Below are 8,260 nucleotides of genomic sequence, written 5' to 3'. Positions count from 1 at the left end.
TTTTACACCTTGAGAAATTTCACTGCCATGGCCGGGGTTTGAACTCGCAGCATTCAGTGGACAGTGCACGATGCCTACCACTGGGCCACAGAGGCTCGAGCTACGTTATGTGTAGCTCTAGTAGTAGTAACTAGTGTTTTCCGCGTATGGTTGCCGCTTGGCAGCGGTAACAGTACGCGGGCTATAGTTACTAGAGCTACGTTATGTGCAGATTCAGATTGAATAAACGACCTCAACGAGGATGTGACACCGTACTACCTAGCCCGACCAGGCTCTCCGACTGTTAAGCCCGGCGCACATTGCCGAACATTTTGCTCAAAAACATCGTAGCAATGTTCCATGAAATGTTCGGCAATGTGCGGTGAAAAAAGTTGTCGAACAGTTGTTCCGAACAATGTTTCTGAAGATCGGAAATGTTTGATATCTCGAACATTGTTTGTCGAATGTTCGTCAATGTGCGGTGAATGTCGAACAATTCTAGGAACATTTGTAAAGTAGTAACCAATAGCAGCACGATATGTGGTCACATAATTTTTGTGCCCAATCATGCGCCGATCACGTGACTCTTTACAACACAGCTACTAGACGGCGCCACAAGATTGTTCGCTACAAAATGTTCAGCAATGTGCGCTCAGCAATTGTCCCCCCGCACATTGCCAGACAAAAACATTTGTTCGGGAAAATGTTCGGCAATGTGCGCCAGGCTTTACACGTCGTAGGATGTGTGACGTCGTCGTACAACGTAGTGTTAAAGTGTGTATTGCGAGATTTTTGCTCAGAAAAACTAAATATAGCTGAATATAGTCTCACCTGACAGCGAAAATATCACTGATTACACCAACATTAAAAATACTAAGATTTTATGCAGCATAGAAAATTGGATATGAACACATCGTAACAGCAAAACATTTTATCGTGTCGCGATAATGCCTAATGGCAGAATTGGTAAACTTGTATTTGTGTCGGTGATTAATTGAAAACAAGTGCATGATTTGAGAAAGCCTGTACTTTGTCTATGGCAGATAAGCAGTGGCGCCACTAGCTAATCCATCCTTCCGGCTAGTTTTAAAATGACAACAATCGATTGTTTACCAAACTATTTACTTTTTGTGTGAAAACGAAGGTTCTAAGACATTTTATTGTTACTCTAGACAATTGCTGTTACTCAAGCAATAACGGTAGGTGTCATGAAAGTGGTGAAACACTGGAAAACTTTCGCAATAGTTACTTTAAGCGAGAAGTGAACTTGTGGCTACGTACTGCCCTGCCCTGCAGCCTGCACCGTGGGCAGTGCACGTATCACGAGCGAAGTTGTACACGAAATCACCATATATTAAAAAATGATGCACAGATTTCATGTTCAATTACATGGCACAGTTTAAAGTTCTCCACATTGCCACTGGCATCAGAAAAGCAATATGTTGTAATATATTATACGCAGTGGCTCGTGCTCCCGGGGGGGGGGGGACTTTCCCCACATTATCATGATTATGGTAGGTATGTGCCACTGCGAAGTCAAAAATGGGGGGCTCTGGAACTAACTCAGAGCTGAAAATGGGGGTCTCTGGAACTAATGTTTGTTGAAATGTGGGATGCTCTGGAACTGGCACGGAGTTCATCATCGGATGTAAATAAACAAGAACAGCAGCAGCAGCTGACCATCCATCCATCCATATGCGCATGCGTTGCATGCATGCCTTCACGGCCCGGTTTCAACGTATTCTGAAGTACGATGCACTGGAACGGAAATGTTAAAAACTAGCGGCTCTGGAACGGCAAAAATGTAAGATCTGTATGGTAACTAAACTTGTGATGCTCTGGAACGAGAAATTCTTAAAAATGCGATGCACTGGAACGGAAGTTTAGGGTTGAAAATGGGGGACTCTCCCGCGGCACATACCTACCATGCTATATATATGGGGTGCCCCCCACCCCCCGGGCTCGTGCTCCGGTAACCGGGGCGGAAGTTTTTTTTGGCTCATGCTCCGACAATCCCAGAATGCATTGCAAAGTCATCAAGTGAGAATTTCTCAGCGGAACGCAGAAAATTGCTGCACACGAACCTTGAATGCAATCCTGGTCTCTTCCCTGTGCAATGAACCGTTTTACTCCAAAAACACAGGCGTAGTTCACATTGTAATACTTCAAATTTTCGTTAGCATTTTCCACTCGTTTCGGTACTCTTTTCTTATCAGCATTAATGGTCCGAGAATCTTTATGGTAATATTGAACAAATGTTGCATTTTGATATCCCATCAAACACTGATATCCCATCATAGCCTGTCAAAATACGCTGCCATTTTCTGCGTCCCGCTGATAAATTCTCACTTGATTATTTTGCAATGCATTCTGGGATTGCCGGAGCACAAGCCAAAATAACTCTCGCTCCGGTGACCGGAGCACGAGCCACTGCGTATATTATATTATACTTGCACCAGGCATGACATGACACCAACACAACACCACCACCAGGCAGTTGCACCAACTTGACCAACCTGTGTAAGCATTGCTGTGGCATTGGCATTTCTCTGGAAATCTTACACTTTTTTACAGGAGGTGAAATTCTTAGAACGTATTATGAATTTTCCAGATCAGTTTGGATTTATTTGTTCACATTGTGTACTCCCCAATTTTTATGATAGTTTTTTTGCCATTGATGATTTGTCCCAGCCAAATTTTCTCTACCCCTCCTTCTGGCCTCCACTTCTCAATACCTCAATGTTCAACTCCCCTCTTAATATATTGCCAAGACCTCTCGTCCTAGGAATAAATTGAAATTTCTTTTGGGTAATATCAGTAACGTCAAAGGTAACTTGATCTCTTACCCCTACTTTAACAGGGGACTGTCTGTGTGCTCACACTACAGGAGTTAGTATATAGATCCATGGCAATGAGTGGTAGGAGAGCTACCAACCTAGTTGCTACCACCTCATGATCGACCTATCCTACTCCCTCCTTCCATCTTTGTCGTTGCACCTTATTAATCCACCACCTCCATCTCCTCTTTTTCTTTATTTGCGTTCTTCTGAAGGTCAAGACATTACAGTGACAATGACCAACCGTAATGTCTAAGGACATTGGAGAAAATAGAAACTTGCATGCGATAGCATCCGGTGGCAACCGTAATGACAAAAACTATTAAGAATCCTTTCTATTTTCCAACGACATGGTCACGAGACATTTCGTAAACAGCCAATCAGAGTCATACATTATGTTTTCATCGGCGCGCACATATAACCATTTTGTAACGGAATTCGGCTGTGAAGCTGTTGAAAGATCGTGATGGCAGACCAGTTTGGGGCTGACTCCCATGTGCTTGGGGAAATTTAAATTTTTAAAATATTTAGCTCATTTATTGTGCAAGCTTACCCACGGCTTACCCACGTAGCAGAAAACTATCCTTAGGACAAAACTACAAAATCAATGGTAAGCCCATGGAACATTCAACAGTCTTGAGTTTACAAACTTCAAATGTCAACCATTGTGTAGCGATAAAAAAGACTAACTGTGATCTAACGCCGGTAATTAACGCCTGCAGTGTAGCTGAGGCCAGTCGTTAACGCGTGCAGTGTGGCTGGGGTCTGTCGTTTTCACACCTGCAGTGTAGCTGAGGCCAGTCACTGCAGCTTTGACTCTGAACGTTACGGTTGGTCATTTGTCGTTGCAGTGTGTCAAGATTTACCTTGACTCTTCCATTCACACTCTAATTTCCAACAACAGTTGCTGTTATAAAAAATTTATATATGAATGAATGAATAAATAATCTAAAAAAAACGTCATCGATGACGTCGCGAGAAAAAGGTTGTTGTCTTTTTGTTCATTGACCTTCCTTGGTTAAGGTGAATGCACACTGCATTAGAGAAGCCTACAACTAACGCAGCTACTTTCCCCTAGACACATGCCAACCCGTGTGTACAAATGGATATGTTTCAGCGAACATGGGCTATGTTCAAAAATAGCTCCAGCCTGCCCCATGACTCGGTTGTGCATCACGCAAAGCTCTAGATGCATACTGGTTCTATATAGTCCCATCATGGTGATTTTACTCATTCTAAATGCGGATGTGTCTACGTTATTCCGAGCTCTACTAATGTAGGCCCTTCGCTCTGGCTACAGTCCTCCTGTAGTCGGAGTGAATGGGCTACACCGGTAGAGCCACGTTAGCTCTTTATTTATGTGTGATGCGATGTACCATGACAAGAGCAAGTTAGACAGCTTCTTACTCTTAAGTGAGGATCCAAAAATGCCTGACTTGCCAAGGTGTAGACCATTTTTGATGTTGTTCACTTCATCTTAATGACATCACGTATATGTCTTATGCATATCTATGTAATACAGAAATAGTCAAATAAGATAGAAATAGGATAATTGCATAATAACCTAAGTAATCAGAGTACGGGGCAAGCCTTTTGTGTAAACGCGCAGCTGACCTCGTACGCTACCATGCACTATATGCAGCTGAACCATGCAGCGTGACCAGAACCTAAAACAATAGGAGGGCGCAGTATATAACCGTTGTGCATGCAGCACGGCGCAATGGCAGGCTCTCTACTATTTACGCTACGAACGTGGCAAGAGATATTCTTACTGTTTTCACCGTTGACGAATACTACTATATATATGTAAGTTCATGTTTGTATGTCGCGTACACAGCTGTACACTACTGTTCACTATTACGGGCATATATATGTTACCGTCATTCCCGACCAGTAAATATGTGTGTGTTTGAAATACGTACCTTCAGTGTTGGCTAATTTATGTAGAATGCGTACAGCGATATCTCTTAATAATATGCGCAGAACCCTAGACGATCACGGGTAACGAGATATAAATAGAGAAGCAGTATTACAATATATAAATAGAGAAGCAGTATTACATCTATAGAAGTCTCTGTACTGCTGCCCAAAAAGAACGATTCCAAAGAATCATGTTATGCATAGAGCCCTTTACGAGGTACTTTTTGTCATGCATTGCATTTATCTTGTTTAATTTCATTATTTTGTTTATAGTTAGTGTTAGTATTTTACTTTCTTCTTCTCCTCCTCCCCCTTCTTCGTCTTCTTTTTCTACTCTGAGAGGAAACCCAGCCACATACAGGAACTTTTAAGAGTTCACACAGAATATTAACGGACAATGGTAGGTGTAGTGCATAAAAATGATACAAATTGAATCTGTATTATCACTTTTTGAGTGTTGTTTTGTAGCTAGTTAGTAAGAATGGCTCATCCTATGAAAGGCTTCCCCCCTCCCACATTCCTAGAGCCGGATTTTGGGTGATAACATATAACGTCAACGAGACAGCAATGTCGCAGTTTGATGTTGAACTTGTTTAGACGCCATGTTAGCAGCCCTTGCGCTCATGAGTATGGCCTATGGCTGTTATGTAACCGGTGTTAGGCACCTCGCAAGTAGTGTAAACGTGTCTATCGATATTCCGTCAACCACTTGGTAAATTACTATGGAGCCAGAGACTTCTCTGTACTAGACCTTCGGACCAATCTGCCGGGCACATGTACACCTCGCTGTGACTCAGATTGTTGTTGGAATAGTTTTATGATACGTTTTTATTGGTACGGTACTGTCGTGATGTGCATCCTTGTATACGATTAGGTTTGATATCAAACTTGATTATAAATGGGTTAATGACCACCAGAGCCAGATTTAGACATGGTGTGGCCCTAACCTATGGGAAGCTGTAGAGTAAAATTGTGTAAATAATTATCTTTTTTGATAATTGGGTCTAATTTGATCATGTTAATTGTTGTTAATTAGGTTATGTTAATTAGGTTAAATCATTACTTGAATATAAATAATCGTAAAACTGTAACAAATGAAAAAATTTGACGTTTTGAGAAGCCCTTCAGATAATGCGGCCCTAAGCTTCAGCTTGTTTAGCTTAAATGTCTAAATCTGGCATTGCTGACTACAATTGACTACACTTTTTGGCACATTTACGGCATTTTTCGAATTAGGAGAAACTCAAGGTAAGCATTTCAGTTGGTAACTTATTCTCATTTTATGGAAACCTTCCGTTAAGCTCATGCATGTATCAGCACGAGAATACCTTTACTTCTATAGTATTTGAAATAACTGTATTGATATCAGATGCTAGTATTGTGCAGGAGGAAATTATTATTATCCAAGTAACGTTGCGAGGGGCGCAATTTTCATCAGACTTGACTCTGCATAGTAAATTCGCACAAAGCATGGTCGGGGGTTATTTAGACTATTTAGGCTCAAGGGGTCGTTGTCATATCAGGTACTACAGATATATGTATCCGAGGTACATATATCATGTATACACAAAGTGTACCAGACTTGTACTACAGAAGTGTACCCTAACCCTAACACTAACCCTAACCCTAACCCTAACCCTAAACATACCTCATATAAAAATATAAACATAATACTAACTAGAGCACTCGGAGAGCACAGACCTCCGCCAAGGCAGCTGAATTCTCTCAATGTGAATTTTTTTATTAATTAATTAATTAATTAAGGTGCGAAAAATTAATTAATTAATTAATTAAATAATTTATTGGATCCGGATTAGTGCGACGTGCAGGTGGGGGAGGACTGTGGTTGCGTGTTTGTAAGTCTACAGCCAGCGCACCTAGCGGAAGTGAACTGAAACGTGCATGGTAACACACAAACCAACACTCAAAACCACTGCCGTGTGAAAACATAACCTCCGCCAAGCCCCTGGCGGAGGTAAACAGCCTAAAACTACCTCGGGTACATATCTGTAGTACCTGATACGACAACGACCCCATCTGCGTTATTTAGCTGTAGCTGCTGCGGGCGCACGCGTTTTGTGTACCAACCTTCACGATCAGCGTTCACACTTTTGCTCGTTAGCTGTTGGCCATGCGCGAACAGTTTGTGCCTTTGCCCTTTATAGCCGATGGCTGTGCTGACATTTTTAGCCGTAAAATAACAGCTGTGTAACGCTATGGAAAGTAGCACACTCCGGCTTGTTTGTGATTGGGCGACGGCGTGCACACCCTCGCTACTGACACAACCGCTCGCACTCACATAATCCGATGGCCTGTTCGTCACGCGACTCGCAAGGCCGACTGCGATGCTTTGGTTTGTTCACGGGCTGGTGAGTCGGTTGCGCCCCCCTCACGTGGAGAAGACGTAGAGGGACGGATGGACGATGATGCAAACGAAATATCTGTGCGGTAGCGCGCCCGTGCTCGCGTCTATACATTGCCGACGCAGCAATCCTGTGTGATGGGTAGGAGTGCCGCTGCTGCTGCTGCTGCTGCTGCTGCTGCTGCTGCGTGATCACATCGTTCGGCGCGGTTGCGTCATCTTTCATGGTAACAGAACAATAGTAAGGTAAATAGACGCGTTCTAGTTCTGGCTGTTGTGGAATGCAATGCAAATCTGCGAAGCGGCTGCGTGCAGGTAATGCTGGTAGTTTCTATAGGCAACGGATGTGTTTGTCGCCGTCAGAAAATGACTGGTAAAAGTGCATACATGTATATATGTACGCGTTGTGTTATGTCAATATATATAGACTATATTATGACACTCCTGGTGTTATGTGTAGCGTGTTCGTAGCCGAGTTACGGAAAGGCTGCATCCTTGAGCAGTCGGCTGAAACGCGAACCATACCCCCCAACGCTTGCTTTTTACTGTAGTTGTATCTAAACTAGTGGGAATCGCCGATTGGGGGCGAATGTCGGGCTCACATCGAGAATCGAGTAGACAAATTCCGTATGTGCGAATTTCCGCAATGTGAGTAACCGTACATTTTTTAATTAATATAGCTCCTTCATGATCTTGCAGTGCAAGCAAATGATGGTTTATCATTGTATATGAACAGACCCAGTCGAATTGATAACAGGAGATAAAAAAAAGTTCACAAATTCGAATTATCAGTTAGTTTCTTCCTTTGCGTGGACAAATGATGTAGCTGGGCTTTTATCAGGGGTCAGCCAGGGGCCAGGGATGGGTTGTATGTAGCAGCTAAGCGATTTATATGCTTCAAGGGTACATGTACGAATGTGGGCACATGTTTATTATTTGGTGTGAAGTTAGAGAAGAAGAGATGTTTAATAACATTGATTATCACCGCTATTAATTCTTATTTATTACAATTTTTACTGTGGTACGTATATATTGTTTTACATAATTTGTTGTATTTTTTGCATTAGCTTCCAATAACTTTGTTTGATATCCCTAGGTCATGATGATTTCCTTCCAGGGTTTACACGAGCACACACACGCACACGCACACGCACACGCACAC

At 42.5% G+C, this 8,260-nt stretch overlaps 1 protein-coding gene across 1 annotated transcript in view; it reads left to right on the top strand.

Annotated features, from left to right (window-relative positions):
* The first annotated feature begins 7,089 nt into the window (after positions 1-7,089).
* Positions 7,090-8,260, top strand: part of LOC106808992 (protein angel homolog 2-like) — an 8,139-nt gene continuing 6,968 nt past the window's right edge. Inside the window, exon 1 of the mRNA XM_014811927.1 lies at positions 7,090-7,105. The gene's annotated coding sequence lies outside the window, so the exon portion shown is untranslated. The remainder of the gene's footprint in view (positions 7,106-8,260) is intronic.

This window comes from Priapulus caudatus, unplaced genomic scaffold (assembly GCF_000485595.1).
Source record: "Priapulus caudatus unplaced genomic scaffold, Priapulus_caudatus-5.0.1 Scaffold321, whole genome shotgun sequence".
In the NCBI taxonomy this organism is placed as follows: Eukaryota; Metazoa; Priapulida; class Priapulimorpha; order Priapulimorphida; family Priapulidae; genus Priapulus; species Priapulus caudatus.
The sequence above is the reverse complement of the archived record's forward strand: the minus strand, read 5'-3'. Positions and strand labels throughout refer to the sequence as shown.